Source organism: Salvelinus fontinalis, chromosome 1, assembly GCF_029448725.1.
Source record: "Salvelinus fontinalis isolate EN_2023a chromosome 1, ASM2944872v1, whole genome shotgun sequence".
NCBI classification, from domain to species: Eukaryota; Metazoa; Chordata; class Actinopteri; order Salmoniformes; family Salmonidae; genus Salvelinus; species Salvelinus fontinalis.
The window spans coordinates 1,737,603-1,758,729 of record NC_074665.1 but is presented as its reverse complement, the minus strand read 5'-3'; positions in this window follow the sequence as shown (position 1 = coordinate 1,758,729).

Below are 21,127 nucleotides of genomic sequence, written 5' to 3'. Positions count from 1 at the left end.
TTCTTTCTTCAAGGGCTCCTTCTTCTTCGTGGATTTATGGTGCCCCCTGGCGTCAGCCGGATACAATCACGTATTACAATGGGCCAATGTGTGTTCAGCTATAATACACCGTTAGATGACGATGTTGACTTAGTTTCCAATGCTGCCTGCGATTCATATATGGACGGGAATGTTGCCATATTAGCGAGTGTTAGTGAACTAATGTTACAGAGGTTGCCATAATATCATTTTCGGAAGATAAATATCTTCAAGTTCATACCAATTGATAATTAATCGATATTGTCTATTCTCACAGGAATGTTGATAGAATTGAAAGTATTCACGTTATGTGTAGTGTAGACTACGCATTCATGGACATTGAAATGAGATGACATAGTCTTAGATCAGAAACAAGAACGTCTATATGCCGCCTAGAACGAACAACAAAAAACAGTTATTTCATCAATCAATCAAGTTTATTTTATATAGCCCTTCGTACATCAGCTAATATCTCGAAGTGCTGTACAGAGACCCAGCCTCTAACCCCAAACAGCTAGAATGCAGGTGTAGAAGCACGGTGGCTAGGGAAAACTCTCTAGAAAGGCCAAAACCTAGGAAGAAACCTAGAGAGGAACCAGGCTATGAGGGGTGGCCAGTCCTCTTCTGTCTGTGCCGGGTGGAGATTATAACAGAACTATGCCAAGATGTTCAAAAATGTTCATAAATTTCAAAATTTCATCATCAAAATCAAAATCATCAAAATGTTCAAAATTTCATAATCTTGTTGTTGACGAAACGGAACACAGGTATTTCCAACTGATACGGAGACCGCCCCGTCCTTAGTGTGTCGCCCAAATAGCGCCTATTGGCTGTTTAGTGAACTACTTTAAATTAGAGCTCTATGGGTCCTGGTCAAAATGAGTGCACTACAAAAGGAATCTACCAATAGGTGCCCTTCTTTGCGAGGCATTGGAAAACCTCCCTGGTCTTTGTGGTTGAATCTGCGTTTGAAATTCACTTCTCGACTGAGGGACCTTACAGATAATTGTAGGGTACAGAGATGAGGTAGTCATTCAAAAATCACGTTAAACCCTATTATTGCAAACAGAGTGAGTCCATGCAACTTATTATGTGATTTGTTAAACAAAGTTTAACTTCTTAACTCCTAGGCCAGTGGCACAAAATCTCCATTGAATCCATTTTAAATTCGGGTTGTAACAAAATGTGGAAAAAGTCAATGGGTGAAAGAATTGCAAAGAAAAAGCCTTATCTCAGACTGGCCAATAAAAATAAAAGATTAAGACGGGCAAAAGAACACAGACACTGGACAGAGGAACTCTGCCTAGAAGGCCAGCATCCCGGAGTCGCCTCTTCACTGTTGACGTCGAGACTGGTGTTTTGCAGGTACTATTTAATGAAGCTGCCAGTTGAGGACTTGTGAGGCGTCTGTTTCTCCAACTAGACACTCTAGTCCTCTTGTTCAGTTGTGCACCGGGGCCTCCCACTCCTCTTTCTGTTCTGGTTAGAGCCAGTTTGCGCTGTTCTGTGAAGGGAGTAGTACACAGTGTTGTACCAGATCTTCAGTTTCTTGCCAATTTCTCGCATATAATAGCCTTCATTTCTCTGAACAACAATAGACCGATGAGTTTCAGAAGAAAGTTATTTGTTTCTGGCCATTTTGAGGCTGTAATCGAACCCACAATTGCTGATGCTCCAGATACTCAATTAGGCCAGTTTTATTGCTTCTTTAATCAGAACAACAGTTTTCAGCAGTGCTAACATAATTACAAAATGTTTTTTAAATGATCAATTAGCCTTTTAAGTGGATTAGCTAACACAACGTGCCATTGGAACACAGGAGTGATGGTTGCTGATAATGGGCCTCTGTACGACTATGTAGATATTCCGTAAAAAATCTGCCGTTTCCAGCTACAATTGTCATTTACAACATTATCAATGTCTACACTATTTATGATCAATTTGATGTTATATTAATGGACAAAAAATTAGCTTTTCTTTCAAAAATGGTAGTGTGTGTATATGCTATATACATTGAAATAAGAAGAATTGAATTAAGAAATATGGAAATATTAGGAAGAGCAATGTCAGAGTCTGGAGAATAACTTACACTATAATGTGTACTCCGGACTCTATAATGTGTACTCCGGACTCTATAATGTGTACTCCGGACTCTAAAATGTGTACTCCGGACTCTATAATGTGTACTCCGGACTCTATAATGTGTACTCCGGACTCTAACATTGCTCTTCCTAATATTTCTATGTTTCTTTAACTTTTAGATTCGTGTGTATCGTTGTGTATTGTTAGATATTGCTGCACTGTCGGAGCTAGAAACAAAAGCATTTCGCTACACCCGCAATAACATCTGCTAAATATGTGTATGTGACCAATAACATCTGCTAAATATGTGTATGCGGGCAAGATCATTTGATTTGATGGTGCTGAGAGGAAGCCCTGTGGCCTGCAGTGGGAGAAGACGGAAAAAGATGGATTTTGGCCGACATTCTGCAAATTTTCTCACCGATGAAACATTTGATCTCCATACAATGTTCTGTTTACAAAACTAGAATCTGTAACAAACAGAGTGCACTGCGTGTTGTGGACTTTACTCTCTGCCAAAGTTAAAAAAAAAAAAAAAAAATGCGTTGATCAGGAGTGCAAGGGCGAGTTGAGTTACTGCACACACACACGCGTCACAGTGTAGGCGTTCCCTAAAGGAAATATGCAAATAAATGCCAGAACGTGCCAATAGGATCTCGCTAGCTGGTGCTTGCCTCTGCCCACATCCTTGCGTGGCATCCTGTTTTTTTCTCAACACAAGAAAAAAACCAACATCACTGTAGAAGGCCTATAAACGAGCTCACTCAGTGTATTAATAAAAGGCTCCATTACACCGTGTGTTTGTAGCGAGGCATTTATTTTCGGTGAATTCAGGGCAAATTCCTGTCTAGTATAAAACTGTGCTTCAAAACATTCAAATGTTCTCTCCCTTTGCATCCCGTGAAAATCGGTCGCTCGTTGTGTGCCCTTTGTACAGTCACTGTGCTGTTTTAGAGACCCCGCCCCCAGAGGGGGACACTGATGACGTCCGATGATTGACGGGTCGGTCAGAGCCATAGATTGATGGGGCGGGGTTTAGCCTCTTTTTTTTATCCAATGGCGACTAGACCACAGATCCGTGGCGGTTGTCGTCCTCGGTTTGTGTATTCCGTATGATATTCTCAACCGTGGATAGTTTGCCGCTTGGAAAGCATCCTGGATACTCTCATAGGAACGAACGGGTATGTGAGAACAGCTAGCTAACGTGACTTGCCATTTTCAGCTGCTTGTAAAAGTGAAAGAGTGATCGTTTGAAGCTTTATAACGGCTTTGGGACGGTTTGGTATCGTTTCGTTCTGTAGACGCGTCGTTGGAAATGCGGGACGTTTCAGTTTGACAGCTCTAGCTAGCAATGCAGTAGCTACACAGCTAACTGAGCCAGTCTCTTACGGGGAAATGGTCCTTGCGGCTTTTTCCATCACTGGAGCCTGCAATTCTACCTTGTAGCCATCCCATTTTCAAACCGTAAGCACTGTCCAGGATTTTAATTTTGAAATGTGCAATTGCTGCTTGCCAGACACAATAAGTTATCGTAGCTAGCTATGTCGCTAGTATGCTATCTAAGGCTAGCAACTATTGACAGCTGCTAGCCAGCGGTTGTCACACCATGCAATCAGTTGTGATGTATGCCGCATTCAAATCAACTGGGAACTGAGAAATCTCCGACTTCAGTATGTTCAAAACAACTGGGAACCGGGGAAAAATCGATTTGAATGGGCCTCCATTGTAGAACTCTGACTTTTCGACCTGAAGTTCACTGACGTCATGCTCTGACCTCGTATTTTCCGAGTTCACAGATGTGTTGAACGCGTCAGTAGCCTTTGCAGAGTCCCCAAGAGAGCCTGTGATGCGACTTCCGCTTTTGGACGTTAAAGGGATAATTTGAGATTTTGGCAATGTGGCCATTTTATCTACTTCCCCACATACCATTTTTATGTCTCTGTGTCCAGTATGAAATAAGTTAAGAGGTTGTTTTGGGAGCCAATGCTAACTAGCGTTAAGTTATTTATGGTGTGGGAAGAGTGGAAATTATTTTAAATTGTCATTTATTTATTGACTTAATATTCGTTTAATTATAATGCTAGCTAGCAGATGACCAACTACAGTCTTTGTTCTGTACAGACACCCAACCAGATGTTTGCAAAAGTGTCAACACTTGTTTTTATTGTGCTGTTTTCTGCAGGAACCAACAAACGGAAGCAACACTGACAGTGTGAACCAGCTGATCGAGGCTACAGCCAGACATCATGGATTATGTGTGACTCGGATAAACTGGCTGTTGAACTGAGCTGAGCTGGTCCTTGGTTAACATTTGACTTCCTCCGATGAGGAGGAGGAGGAGGAGTGAGTCAGTCACTGTCCCCAACCGCACCTTGTTCTGCTGCCGGGAGTAGACCTACAGCCCGGGGACATGGCCAATCCACACCTGGCTAACCTGGCCTTTGCCTGGGAGAAGTACATGGACTGTCGAGAACAAGGAGCAGAGCTACAGGTAGGTCCAACAGCAGCTAGCCAGTAGCAAGCCACAGCATAGCTCTGGTCCAGGGCATTACGAAGCTAACGACCCAGACCAGAGCTGGCCACAACACAACTCGTATGACACAAGATGCTTTTTTAAATGTGATTAAACTGTCATTCACGTTGCAGCTGTTGCAGCCTGATCGTTTTTTTGTTGTATGACTTTTTAAAAGTAGGTTTCTGTCAATGAATAATATGTGAAATACACTTCTGTAGATGTGGAAAATCCCTACTGCAGTATACTAGCCTAATATAGAGGCATTGGCTGTAATATACATGGATACCAGTAGTATAATGGCTTAATGGGATGTTTGCTGTTATTCATTATACCACTGCTCATTACTTAGCTGGGTTCCGGTAAGCCACATGGTCTACTTTGTAGATTTTTCCCGGTAGGAGATTAGACCAACTCAGGAGAATAAGAATGGTGATCGTTCATCACAGGATTAAGCTGATCGAGGAAAACATTTGTGGGGAAACATCTGTTTCGGCTTGCCCCTAGGTGCACGGCCCGTCGGCTTGGCTACTTCAGTCACATCATACGTAACACAAGGGAAAGTTGCTTCTGCACAATTCTCTATAAAGAAACCTGAGTTGATAACAGGCCTGATGGTTCAGTCTGTCTAGTTTGTCTTTTTTATTTAACCTTTTATTTAACTAGGCAAGTCAGTTAAGAACACATTCTTATTTACAATGACGGCCTACCGGGGAACAGTGGGTTAACTGCCTTGTTCAGGGGAACAGTGGGTTAACTGCCTTGTTCAGGGGAACAGTGGGTTAACTGCCTTGTTCAGGGGAACAGTGGGTTAACTGCCTTGTTCAGGGGAACAGTGGGTTAACTGCCTTGTTCAGGGGAACAGTGGGTTAACTGCCTTGTTCAGGGGGACAGTGGGTTAACTGCCTTGTTCAGGGGAACAGTGGGTTAACTGCCTTGTTCAGGGGCAGAACAACAGATTTGTACCTTGTCAGATCGGGGATTCGATCCAGCAACCTTTCGGTTACTAGGCCAACCCTCTAACCACTAGGCTTCCTGCCGCCCTTATGGCAAAGACGGCTATAGGCTAGCCTCTGTGTTAATATGGCAGGTCTCTTCTGTGCCACATCATCAGTGGTATACAGACTAGTTTAGAGGACTATAGACTAGTGCAGCCTGTGACAGGTCTCTTCTGTGCCACATCATCAGTGGTATACAAATGTTTCTATTTTGGCTACTTAAAGTCTGGATTTACTTGTGATGTAGCTGTGGTCTGGTGTGGATGCTAAGGGGTAGTTCACTAAAACCTCAATCATGTTTGTCCAAATGGCAACAGATTAGGTCAGAGGCTCATGAAAAGGCTGTGTGTGTTGTCTGTTTAATCTTGTGCTGAGCGATTAACCAAAATGTATTTTTTTTCTGGTTATTAAACAACTAGTTGACCATTAGTTCTTGATTTGTAGTTGAACCATGTGGGACGCTGGGCTGAAGGGAGTTGTAGTTTTCATTAAGCAAAAAATAATATTCAACCTAGGTAATTAACTACAATGACCATAATCCATTGCGACTGTTCTTTCTGGTTTGGACAGAGTTGGATACACTTTTACGCCTGCTAATGTAGGCTAGAAACAGAGTGCATCGGGCAGGGGGGACTATGGGGCAGGGGGACTACAGACAGTATGGGGACTACGGACAGTATGGGGACTACGGACAGTATGGGGACTACGGGCAGGGGGACTACAGACAGTATGGGGACTACAGACAGACAGAGGACTACAGACAGTATGGGGACTACGGGCAGGGGGACTACAGACAGTATGGGGACTACGGACAGTATGGGGACTACGGGCAGGGGGACTACAGACAGTATGGGGACTACAGACAGACAGAGGACTACAGACAGTATGGGGACTACGGGCAGGGGGACTACAGACAGTATGGGGACTACGGACAGTATGGGGACTACAGACAGTATGGGGACTATGGGCAGGGGGACTACAGACAGTATGGGGACTATGGGCAGGGGGACTACAGACAGGGGACTACAGACAGGGGACTACAGACAGGGGACTACAGACAGGGGACTACAGACAGGGGACTACAGACAGGGGACTACAGACAGGGGACTACAGACAGGGGACTACAGACAGGGGACTACAGACAGCACAGTATGGGGAGGACAACGTTGTCTGGCTGCTACTGCCTGAGATGAGATGATGAAAAATAAGTCAAATATTGTATAATTTCATATTAATTTCCTATTTTTCTATTGAGGTCTACCCAGTGTGGACCTAACAGTTTGTTTTGGCAATTGAATGTTCACAATTGTTGGTCATGGAAATTTAGTTAAAAGTCATGTTTAATTAATGGAAAAGTCATTCAATTCCATCTTTTCAAACCCTTTGTTTTAACTGATAGAGACGAGCCAGCATGAGACGGACGGAGTAGCTGTAAGTTACAGCATAGTTGATTAGGTGGGTGGGAGTGTTAACCACAGCTTGCCTGCTGGGTGTCTGTCTGGCCAAGCATACGAAGCACAGGGCTTTTTCTCAGTTACTAGACTGAGCCCAGCCTGAAGGGCCTGAGTAAAATGGTAAATACCAAACTGAGACGTCTGTTTTTAGAGGAAGTTGTCTTTTTTAAGTTCTGACCTCTCCCAGGCCACCTATACACTGATGGCATCTCCCTCCTCTCACTGGGGTATCTTTCTAGTTCTTCTGACCTCTCCCAGGCCACCTATACACTGATGGCATCTCCCTCCTCTCACTGGGGTATCTTTCTAGTTCTTCTGACCTCTCCCAGGCCACATTTATCTGCTGTTAACCACCTCCCCCTCTCTTTCTGGTACCTCTCACCCCATGACCGTGAGTCTTCAACAGAGAGATCACCAGACTCCGATTAGTCTGCTCAACCACCAGCGTAAAGCCTGGGATTGGACTGCAGAGCCGCTGATCTTGGATCAGGTCCCCTGTTGTCCATTTGAATCCTATTCATTATGATCAGAAGGCAAAAGCTGACCCTAGATCACAAATGCCTTATGAATCCGGGCCCTATCCTGGATATATTCACAGCATTGCGTAGTCCGTGGACTCATAGCGCTTTGCTCTGAGTCATACTGAGGCTTTAATAATGCTTTTGTCAAGGAGGAAGTCACAAGATCACTTGTTTCTATGGAGATAAACTGGGTATTTTAACAATGACCTAGTTACTGTAGGCTGTAGAAAGGAGATGAGGTATCCTCCATACAATATCTTTGTATGGCGTCCTCTGCTCCTTCTGTAAAAGCATTGATATGTCACTTAGGCTAGTAGCCGAAGCCCTAGTTCTGTTCAAGCGAAGACTTTGCAGTTCCGTGGTCCTCACTCCTCTGACTAAGGAGTGGTTAGGTGGTGTGTTAACCAACAGGTCTGGGATGATTCTGGGGTAGGTGTTTGGAAAAGCGGTGAGGCATTTTTTGTCTTCTCCATTGGATATTAAAAGCTAATTTACCCTTTGGTTCAAGTTGTCGTCTCTCCCTCATCGACTGCTCCTCTCTCTGAAGAGAGGAGAGGAGCAGTCATGGAGGGAGAGAGAAGTGACAAGACGGCACCGACAGACACGATTGCCCTGCTTCTAGCTCCAAGCCAACTTTGCAGTATATTGTTGTTTTGTATTTCTCACATTATTATACTCAGGACGTTTCTGGTATTATTACCTACAGCTGGAAATATCTTTCAGTCCCTGGACAATAAAGTAGAGGAGCTCAGGGCGAGGATCTCTTACCAGAGAGACATCAGGGACTGTAACATACTCTGTTATACGGAAATCATGGCTCTCTCCAGATATATTACTCCAGATATCATTAGATTGGCGGTCACTCACCAAATATAACTTTTGGACATTAGATTGGCGGTCACTCACCAAGTATATCTTTAGGACATTAGATTGGCGGTCACTCACCAAATATAACTTTCGGACATTAGATTGGTGGTCACTCACCAAATAATACTTTCGGATATTAGATTGGCGGTCACTCACCAAATATAACTTTCGGATATTAGATTGGCGGTCACTCACCAAATATATCTTTAGGACATTAGATTGGCGGTCACTCACCATAAATGTGACTTCCCTGAACTGGATCCTTTGTTTGGACTTCCTGAGGCAGCCCCGTTCATCCCAGGTGCTATATCATAAAGTCGACGCCGGAGAGTTTGTCGTCAGGCTCAGGCAGCGAGCATACCATCCACCACGTCCGAGTTAATTACTCGCTAACGTTCAGTCTCTGGACAATAAAGTAGACGAGCTCAGGGCGAGGATCTCTTTCCAGAGAGACATCAGGGACTGTATCATACTCTGTTATACGGAAATCATGGCTCTCTCCAGATATATTGCTCCAGATATATTGTCTAGGGTTGGAAATTGCCAGGGACGTCACAATACGATATCACGATGCTTAGTTGCCGATACACCCGTGGTAAGGACTGTTCAACGTTGGTCTGACCAATCTGAGTCTATGCTCCAAGACTGTTTTGATCCCTCGGACTGGCAAATGTTCCAGGTGGCCTCTGGGAATAGTATCGACATATACTGAGACTGGGTTCACCAGGGAGTGCATAGAAGATGTTGTACCTACTGTGACAAGAACTTATCCAAACCAAAAGCCGTGGATAGATGGCAGCATTTGTACAAAGCTGAATGCGCGAACCACCACATTTAACCACGTTAAGGTGACTGGGAACATGGAGGCGTATAAACAGAGCAGCTATGTCTTCAAGGCAATCGGAGACGAAACGTCAGTACAGGGACAATTTGGAGTTGCAATTCAACAGCTCAGACACGAGACGTATGTGGAAAGGACTCCAAACAATCACGGATTCAGAAAGGGAAAGCCATCCACGTCGCGGACGCCGACGCCTCGCTCCTGACAAGCTACAAACCTTCTCCCGCTTCCAGGAAAACACAGAGCTGCTGTCATTTTCACCAGACATAATGGGACACATCTTGTCCAGGACGCACCAGGAAGCACCTGGACGGCCATCAAGACTCTTGGAAGATTGTTATATTGACAGGTGAGTCAATTTGTTGAATGAGATGGGTCCCATTTATGTCTGGTGACAACCAAACCCTGCATTCCACAGTAAGAACCTCACACCAACGGTCCAGCATGGTGGTGGTAGTGTGATGGATTGGGGATGATTTGCTGCCTTACGACCTGGACGACTTGCCTTAGAAGGAACCATGAATTCTGCTCCGTAACAGAGAACTCTACAGGAGAACGTCCGTCTCTGAGCTTTAGCTGAAGTTGCAGCTGGGTCATGCAGCAAGACAATGATCTAAAACACACACACTCAAGTCTCCATGAAAAATGGTGAAAAAGCAACTAATTGGAAGTTTTGGAAATGGCCTAGTCCAAGTCCACACCGAATCCCAGTTGAGATATCGGTGCAGGACTTGAAACGAGCAGTTCATGCTTGAAGTGAAAACACACAAATGGCGCTGAGGTAAAGCATGGAAGAGTGGGCCAACATTCCTTCACAGCGACGTGACAGACTGATCAACATCTACAGGAAGTGTTTGGTTGGAGTCATCCCAGCTAAAGGTGGACTGATCAACATCTACAGGAAGTGTTTGGTTGGAGTCATCCCAGCTAAAGGTGGACTGATCAACAACTACAGGAAGTGGTTGGTTGGAGTCATCACAGCTAAAGGTGGACTGATCAAACAACTACAGGAAGTGGTTGGTTGGAGTCATGGCAGCTAAAGGTGGACTGATCAACAACTACAGGAAGTGTTTGGTTGGAGTCATTACAACTAAAGGTGGCCTGATCAAACAACTACAGGAAGTGTTTGGTTGGAGTCATTACAGCTAAAGGTGGCCTGATCAAACAACTACAGGAAGTGTTTGGTTGGAGTCATTACAGCTAAAGGTGGCCTGATCAAACAACTACAGGAAGTGGTTGGTTGGAGTCATGGCAGCTAAAGGTGGACTGATCAACAACTACAGGAAGTGGTTGGTTGGAGTCATTACAGCTAAAGGTGGACTGATCAACAACTACAGGAAGTGGTTGGTTGGAGTCATTACAGCTAAAGGTGGACTGATCAACAACTACAGGAAGTGGTTGGTTGGAGTCATTACAGCTAAAGGTGGACTGATCAACCACTACAGGAAGTGTTTGGTTGGAGTCATTACAGCTAAAGGTGGACTGATCAACAACTACAGGAAGTGTTTGGTTGGAGTCTGACGGGGCTCGTTTTGATTTTATATTCTGGTCCCTGACGGGGCTCGTTCTGATTTAGATCCTGGACCCTGACGAGGCTCGTTCTGATTTATATCCTGGACCCTGACGGGGCTCGTTCTGATTTTAGATCCTGGACCCTGACGGGGCTCGTTCTGATTTTAGATCCTGGACCCTGACGGGGCTCGTTCTGATTTTAGATCCTGGACCCTGACGGGGCTCGTTCTGATTTTAGATCCTGGACCCTGACGGGGCTCGTTCTGATTTTATATCCTGGACCCTGACGGGGCTCGTTCTGATTTTAGATCCTGGACCCTGACGGGGCTCGTTCTGATTTATAGTCTGGACCCTGACGGGGCTCGTTCTGATTTTATATCCTGGACCCTGACGGGGCTCGTTCTGATTTATAGTCTGGACCCTGACGGGGCTCGTTCTGATTTTATATCCTGGACCCTGACGGGGCTCGTTCTGATTTATATCCTGGACCCTGACGGGGCTCGTTCTGATTTTAGATCCTGGACCCTGACGGGGCTCGTTCTGATTTTAGATCCTGGACCCTGACGGGGCTCGTTCTGATTTTAGATCCTGGACCCTGACGGGGCTCGTTCTGATTTTAGATCCTGGACCCTGACGGGGCTCGTTCTGATTTATATCCTGGACCCTGACGGGGCTCGTTCTGATTTATAGTCTGGACCCTGACGGGGCTCGTTCTGATATATCTTCATTTCTTTTTTTAAACTCCTTTGAATGATGTTTTCTAGATACTGCTGCGTTGTCCGCGCTAGGAACATAACAAAACAGCTGCAAAACTATGCATGCGACCAATAAACTTTTTTTGATTTGAAGTGAGGACTACATGCAAATGAGCTTCAATATTAGTCAGTGTCTTTGTGAAATTGGGGTCAGTCAGGTGTTTTGAAGGCCACTCCGCCCCCTCCGGTATGACGGGGTTCAGAATGACTACTACTCATGTCCCCAGTTGCCATGGAGATCCCCAAGCCCCCCCATGTTCAACAGAGTAGCAGCAGCTGCCTCGGTCTGTTCTCTCTTCTGAGTTATCATCGTGGCTTTGTTTTATGACAGGGTGGGTACCATCATCTGTGTGCTTCTCTCACGCACACAGCAGTCCACACACCGTGTGTAATGACTGTTTGTAGCATCTTCCTCTCTGGGTATAATTCATTCAGACGGCTCTCTCTCCCTCTCCTCTGACGACAGACGGCCCTCTCTCCCTCTCCTCTGACGACAGACGGCTCTCTCTCTCTCTCCTCTGACGACAGACGGCTCTCTCTCTCTCTCTCCTCTGACGACAGACGGCTCTCTCTCCTCTGACGACAGACGGCTCTCTCTCCTCTGACGACAGACGGCTCTCTCTCCTCTGACGACAGACGGCTCTCTCTCCTCTGACGACAGACGGCTCTCTCTCCTCTGACGACAGACGGCTCTCTCTCCTCTGACGACAGACGGCTCTCTCTCCTCTGACGACAGACGGCTCTCTCTCCTCTGACGACAGACGGCTCTCTCTCCTCTGACGACAGACGGCTCTCTCTCCTCTGACGACAGACGGCTCTCTCTCCTCTGACGACAGACGGCTCTCTCTCCTCTGACGACAGACGGCTCTCTCTCCTCTGACGACAGACGGCTCTCTCTCCTCTGACGACAGACGGCTCTCTCTCCTCTGACGACAGACGGCTCTCTCTCCTCTGACGACAGACGGCTCTCTCTCCTCTGACGACAGACGGCTCTCTCTCCTCTGACGACAGACGGCTCTCTCTCCTCTGACGACAGACGGCTCTCTCTCCTCTGACGACAGACGGCTCTCTCTCCTCTGACGACAGACGGCTCTCTCTCCTCTGACGACAGACGGCTCTCTCTCCTCTGACGACAGACGGCTCTCTCTCCTCTGACGACAGACGGCTCTCTCTCCTCTGACGACAGACGGCTCTCTCTCCTCTGACGACAGACGGCTCTCTCTCCTCTGACGACAGACGGCTCTCTCTCCTCTGACGACAGACGGCTCTCTCTCCTCTGACGACAGACGGCTCTCTCTCCTCTGACGACAGACGGCTCTCTCTCCTCTGACGACAGACGGCTCTCTCTCCTCTGACGACAGACGGCTCTCTCTCCTCTGACGACAGACGGCTCTCTCTCCTCTGACGACAGACGGCTCTCTCTCCTCTGACGACAGACGGCTCTCTCTCCTCTGACGACAGACGGCTCTCTCTCCTCTGACGACAGACGGCTCTCTCTCCTCTGACGACAGACGGCCCCCTCTCCCTCTCCTCTGACGACAGACGGCCCCCTCTCCCTCTCCTCTGACGACAGACGGCCCCCTCTCCCTCTCCTCTGACGACAGACGGCCCCCTCTCCCTCTCCTCTGACGACAGACGGCCCCCTCTCCCTCTCCTCTGACGACAGACGGCCCCCTCTCCCTCTCCTCTGACGACAGACGGCCCCCTCTCCCTCTCCTCTGACGACAGACGGCCCCCTCTCCCTCTCCTCTGACGACAGACGGCCCCCTCTCCCTCTCCTCTGACGACAGACGGCCCCCTCTCCCTCTCCTCTGACGACAGACGGCCCCCTCTCCCTCTCCTCTGACGACAGACGGCCCCCTCTCCCTCGATAGCAAGTAGAGCTGTGCTGGTCGCATCATGTCTCTATATGTCTCTGCCTCAGTGGATCAGTGTACCGTGTTAACAGCTGTGCTGAATGAATACGCTCCAGTCCCAGTCTGTCTAGTTATGTGTTTAATGGAGGCTGTCTCTGTCCTGTGAGGGGTTCCCTGGTAACTAGAGACCCTCCCTGTTGGCCTGGTGCCTGTACTGCAGAGGGCTACGATCGATTGATTGATTGTGTGTGTGTGTGTGTGTGTGTGTGTGTGTGTGTATACTCGACGACCCTGCAATTCTCTTCTCTCTCTGTTGTGCTGATGTCAGGGGTTTCCATAGTTACCCAGCTGTGTGATGGAGACGCACACTGACAGACCACACAGACTCTATCTGTCTCAAATCAAATGATCAAATCAAATGATCAAATCAAATGTTCTTAGTCTACACCTGCTGGTTTATGAAGCATGTGACAAACAGTGAAATGCTTACTTCTGACCCTTCACAACAATGCAGAGAGAGAACGATACCGTGGCTATATACACTGAGTTGATGTGCAGGGATTACCAGGCAATACCGGGTACTTCCTGTATATAGCCATGGTATTACCTGGTACTCCCTGTATATAACCATGTTATTACCTGGTATTTCCTGTATATAGCCATGTTATTACCCGGTACTCCCTATCTATAGCCATGTTATTACCTGGTACTCCCTGTATATAGCCATGTTATTACCTGGTACTCCCTGTATATAGCCATGTTATTACCTGGTACTCCCTGTATATAGCCATGGTATTACCTGGTACTTCCTGTATATAGCCATGGTATGGCCTGGTACTTCCTGTATATAGCCATGTTATTACCTGGTACTCCCTGTATATAGCCATGGTATTACCTGGCACTCCCTGTATATAGCCATGTTATTACCTGGGTCTCTTTGTATATAGCCATGGTATTACCTGGTACTTCCTGTATATAGCCATGGTATTACCTGGTACTTCCTGTATATAGCCATGGTATGACCTGGTACTCCCTGTATATAGCCATGGTATTACCTGGTACTTCCTGTATATAGCCATGGTATGACCTGGTACTTCCTGTATATAGCCATGTTATTACCTGGTACTTCCTGTATATAGTCATGTTATTACCTGGTACTTCCTGTATATAGCCATGTTATTACCTGGTACTTCCTGTATATAGTCATGTTATTACCTGGTACTTCCTGTATATAGCCATGTTATTACCTGGTACTTCCTGTATATAGTCATGTTATTACCTGGTACTTCCTGTATATAGTCATGTTATTACCTGGTACTTCCTGTATATAGCCATGTCTGCCTGAAACATGTAGAAATTTGCCTCGGTCAAGGAGAGGTTGGGAATGTCAGTGAAGACACTTGCAAGCTGGTCCGCACATGCTCAGAGTACGCGTCCTGGTAATCCGTCTGACCCCGTGGCTTTGTGAATGTTAACCTGTTTAACCGTCTTACTCACAGCGGCTATGGAGAGCGTGATCACTCAGTCATTTGTCTGTAGCCCTGTCTGTCTCATAGACTATGCAGTATCTGTAACCCTGTGTCTGTCTCATAGACTATGCAGTATCTGTAACCCTGTGTCTGTCTCATAGACTATGCAGTGTCTGTAACCCTGTGTCTGTCTCTGTCTGTCTCATAGACTATGCAGTATCTGTAACCCTGTGTCTGTCTCGGTCTGTCTCATAGACTATGTGTCTGTAACCCTGTGTCTGTCTCTGTCTGTCTCATAGACTATGCAGTATCTGTAACCCTGTGTCTGTCTCTGTCTGTCTCATAGACTATGCAGTATCTGTAACCCTGTGTCTGTCTCATAGACTATGCAGTGTCTGTAACCCTGTGTCTGTCTCATAGACTATGCAGTATCTGTAACCCTGTGTCTGTCTCTGTCTGTCTCATAGACTATGCAGTATCTGTAACCCTGTGTCTGTCTCATAGACTATGCAGTGTCTGTAACCCTGTGTCTGTCTCATAGACTATGCAGTGTCTGTAACCCTGTGTCTGTCTCATAGACTATGCAGTATCTGTAACCCTGTGTCTGTCTCATAGACTATGCAGTATCTGTAACCCTGTGTCTGTCTCATAGACTATGCAGTGTCTGTAGCCCTGTGTCTGTCTCTGTCTGTCTCATAGACTATGCAGTATCTGTAACCCTGTGTCTGTCTCGGTCTGTCTCATAGACTATGCAGTGTCTGTAACCCTGTGTCTGTCTCTGTCTGTCTCATAGACTATGCAGTGTCTGTAACCCTGTGTCTGTCTCTGTCTGTCTCATAGACTATGCAGTGTCTGTAACCCTGTGTCTGTCTCTGTCTGTCTCATAGACTATGCAGTATCTGTAACCCTGTGTCTGTCTCATAGACTATGCAGTGTCTGTAACCCTGTGTCTGTCTCATAGACTATGCAGTATCTGTAACCCTGTGTCTGTCTCTGTCTGTCTCATAGACTATGCAGTATCTGTAACCCTGTGTCTGTCTCATAGACTATGCAGTGTCTGTAACCCTGTGTCTGTCTCATAGACTATGCAGTGTCTGTAACCCTGTGTCTGTCTCATAGACTATGCAGTGTCTGTAACCCTGTGTCTGTCTCATAGACTATGCAGTGTCTGTAACCCTCTGTCTGTCTCATAGACTATGCAGTATCTGTAGCCCTGTGTCTGTCTCTGTCTGTCTCATAGACTATGCAGTATCTGTAACCCTGTGTCTGTCTCGGTCTGTCTCATAGACTATGCAGTGTCTGTAACCCTGTGTCTGTCTCTGTCTGTCTCATAGACTATGCAGTATCTGTAACCCTGTGTCTGTCTCTGTCTGTCTCATAGACTATGCAGTATCTGTAACCCTGTGTCTGTCTCATAGACTATGCAGTGTCTGTAACCCTGTGTCTGTCTCATAGACTATGCAGTATCTGTAACCCTGTGTCTGTCTCATAGACTATGCAGTGTCTGTAACCCTGTGTCTGTCTCATAGACTATGCAGTGTCTGTAACCCTCTGTCTGTCTCATAGACTATGCAGTATCTGTAGCCCTGTGTCTGTCTCTGTCTGTCTCATAGACTATGCAGTATCTGTAACCCTGTGTCTGTCTCGGTCTGTCTCATAGACTATGCAGTGTCTGTAACCCTGTGTCTGTCTCTGTCTGTCTCATAGACTATGCAGTATCTGTAACCCTGTGTCTGTCTCTGTCTGTCTCATAGACTATGCAGTATCTGTAACCCTGTGTCTGTCTCATAGACTATGCAGTGTCTGTAACCCTGTGTCTGTCTCATAGACTATGCAGTATCTGTAACCCTGTGTCTGTCTCATAGACTATGCAGTATCTGTAACCCTGTGTCTGTCTCGGTCTGTCTCAGACTATGCAGTATCTGTAACCCTGTGTCTGTCTCGGTCTGTCTCATAGACTATGCAGTGTCTGTAACCCTGTGTCTGTCTCATAGACTATGCAGTGTCTGTAACCCTGTGTCTGTCTCATAGACTATGCAGTGTCTGTAACCCTCTGTCTGTCTCATAGACTATGCAGTGTCTGTAACCCTGTGTCTGTCTCTGTCTGTCTCATAGACTATGCAGTATCTGTAACCCTGTGTCTGTCTCATAGACTATGCAGTGTCTGTAACCCTGTGTCTGTCTCATAGACTATGCAGTATCTGTAACCCTGTGTCTGTCTCATAGACTATGCAGTATCTGTAACCCTGTGTCTGTCTCATAGACTATGCAGTGTCTGTAACCCTGTGTCTGTCTCATAGACTATGCAGTGTCTGTAACCCTGTGTCTGTCTCATAGACTATGCAGTATCTGTAACCCTGTGTCTGTCTCATAGACTATGCAGTATCTGTAACCCTGTGTCTGTCTCATAGACTATGCAGTGTCTGTAGCCCTGTGTCTGTCTCTGTCTGTCTCATAGACTATGCAGTATCTGTAACCCTGTGTCTGTCTCGGTCTGTCTCATAGACTATGCAGTGTCTGTAACCCTGTGTCTGTCTCATAGACTATGCAGTGTCTGTAACCCTGTGTCTGTCTCATAGACTATGCAGTGTCTGTAACCCTGTGTCTGTCTCATAGACTATGCTGTGTCTGTAACCCTGTGTCTGTCTCATAGACTATGCTGTGTCTGTAACCCTGTGTCTGTCTCATAGACTATGCTGTGTCTGTAACCCTGTGTCTGTCTCTGTCTGTCTCATAGACTATGCAGTATCTGTAACCCTGTGTCTGTCTCTGTCTGTCTCATAGACTATGCTGTGTCTGTAACCCTGTGTCTGTCTCTGTCTGTCTCAGACTATGCAGTGTCTGTAACCCTGTCAACCTCTCTGGTCCCTGTTCATGGTCTATATGCCCATTCATACTATGCAGGTCAGGATGTCAGTGACCTTACAGGCTACATCTTCTCCAATCGTATTCTCCTCTCTGTCACAACAACACATTACTCTACAGTTCAGTAGAGACTCCAGCCTGGTAATACTGAGCACGGTGTGACTCTCAACAACACATTACACTACAGTTCAGTAGAGACTCCAGCCTGGTAAAACTGAGCACGGTGTGACTCTCAACAACACATTACACTACAGAACAGTTCAGTAGAGACTCCAGCCTGGTAATACTGAGCACGGTGTGACTCTCAACAACACATTACACTACAGTTCAGTAGAGACTCCAGCCTGGTAATACTGAGCACGGTGTGACTCTCAACAACACATTACACTACAGTTCAGTAGAGACTCCAGCCTGGTAATACTGAGCACGGTGTGACTCTCAACAACACATTACACTACAGTTCAGTAGAGACTCCAGCCTGGTAATACTGAACACGGTGTGACTCACAACAACACATTACACTACAGAACAGTTCAGTAGAGATTCCAGCCTGGTAATACTGAGCACGGTGTGACTCTCAACAACACATTACACTACAGAACAGTTCAGTAGAGACTCCAGCCTGGTAATACTGAGCACGGTGTGACTCAACAACACATTACACTACAGAACAGTTCAGTAGAGACTCCAGCCTGGTAATACTGAGCACGGTGTGACTCTCAACAACACATTACACTACAGAACAGTTCAGTAGAGACTCCAGCCTGGTAATACTGAGCACGGTGTGACTCTCAACAACACATTACACTACAGAACAGTTCAGTAGAGACTCCAGCCTGGTAATACTGAGCACGGTGTGACTCAACAACACATTACACTACAGAACAGTTCAGTAGAGACTCCAGCCTGGTAATACTGAGCACGGTGTGACTCTCAACAACACATTACACTACAGAACAGTTCAGTAGAGACTCCAGCCTGGTAATACTGAGCACGGTGTGACTCTCAACAACACATTACACTACAGTTCAGTAGAGACTCCAGCCTGGTAATACTGAGCACGGTGTGACTCTCAACAACACATTACACTACAGAACAGTTCAGTAGAGACTCCAGCCTGGTAATACTGAGCACGGTGTGACTCTCAACAACACATTACACTACAGAACAGTTCAGTAGAGACTCCAGCCTGGTAATACTGAGCACGGTGTGACTCTCAACAACACATTACACTACAGAACAGTTCAGTAGAGATTCCAGCCTGGTAATACTGAGCACGGTGTGACTCTCAACAACACATTACACTACAGTTCAGTAGCGACTCCAGCCTGGTAATACTGAGCACGGTGTGACTCAACAACACATTACACTACAGAACAGTTCAGTAGCGACTCCAGCCTGGTAATACTGAGCACGGTGTGACTCAACAACACATTACACTACAGTTCAGTAGAGACTCCAGCCTGGTAATACTGAGCACGGTGTGACTCAACAACACATTACACTACAGTTCAGTAGAGACTCCAGCCTGGTAATACTGAACACGGTGTGACTCTCAACAACACATTACACTACAGTTCAGTAGAGACTCCAGCCTGGTAATACTGAACACGGTGTGACTCTCAACAACACATTACACTACAGTTCAGTAGAGACTCCAGCCTGGTAATACTGAACACGGTGTGACTCTCAACAACACATTACACTACAGTTCAGTAGAGACTCCAGCCTGGTAATACTGAACACGGTGTGACTCTCAACAACACATTACACTACAGTTCAGTAGAGACTCCAGCCTGGTAATACTGAGCACGGTGTGACTCAACAACACATTACACTACAGAACAGTTCAGTAGAGACTCCAGCCTGGTAATACTGAGCACGGTGTGACTCAACAACACATTACACTACAGAACAGTTCAGTAGCGACTCCAGCCTGGTAATACTGAGCACGGTGTGACTCAACAACACATTACACTACAGAACAGTTCAGTAGAGACTCCAGCCTGGTAATACTGAGCACGGTGTGACTCTCAACAACACATTACACTACAGTTCAGTAGAGACTCCAGCCTGGTAATACTGAACACGGTGTGACTCACAACACATTACACTACAGTTCAGTAGCGACTCCAGCCTGGTAATACTGAACACGGTGTGACTCTCAACAACACATTACACTACAGAACAGTTCAGTAGCGACTCCAGCCTGGTAATACTGAGCACGGTGTGACTCTCAACAACACATTACACTACAGTTCAGTAGAGACTCCAGCCTGGTAATACTGAGCACGGTGTGACTCTCAACAACACATTACACTACAGAACAGTTCAGTAGAGACTCCAGCCTGGTAATACTGAGCACGGTGTGACTCAACAACACATTACACTACAGAACAGTTCAGTAGAGACTCCAGCCTGGTAATACTGAGCACGGTGTGACTCTCAACAACACATTACACTACAGAACAGTTCAGTAGAGACTCCAGCCTGGTAATACTGAGCACGGTGTGACTCTCAACAACACATTACACTACAGTTCAGTAGAGACTCCAGCCTGGTAATACTGAACACGGTGTGACTCACAACAACACATTACACTACAGAACAGTTCAGTAGAGATTCCAGCCTGGTAATACTGAGCACGGTGTGACTCTCAACAACACATTACACTACAGAACAGTTCAGTAGAGACTCCAGCCTGGTAATACTGAGCACGGTGTGACTCAACAACACATTACACTACAGAACAGTTCAGTAGAGACTCCAGCCTGGTAATACTGAGCACGGTGTGACTCACAACAACACATTACACTACAGTTCAGTAGAGACTCCAGCCTGGTAATACTGAGCACGGTGTGACTCTCAACAACACATTACACTACAGAACAGTTCAGTAGAGACTCCAGCCTGGTAATACTGAGCACGGTGTGACTCAACAACACATTACACTACAGAACAGTTCAGTAGAGACTCCAGCCTGGTAATACTGAGCACGGTGTGACTCACAACAACACATTACACTACAGTTCAGTAGAGACTCCAGCCTGGTAATACTGAGCACGGTGTGACTCAACAACACATTACACTACAGAACAGTTCAGTAGAGACTCCAGCCTGGTAATACTGAGCACGGTGTGACTCAACAACACATTACACTACAGAACAGTTCAGTAGAGACTCCAGCCTGGTAATACTGAGCACGGTGTGACTCTCAACAACACATTACACTACAGAACAGTTCAGTAGAGACTCCAGCCTGGTAATACTGAGCACGGTGTGACTCTCAACAACACATTACACTACAGAACAGTTCAGTAGAGACTCCAGCCTGGTAATACTGAGCACGGTGTGACTCTCAACAACACATTACACTA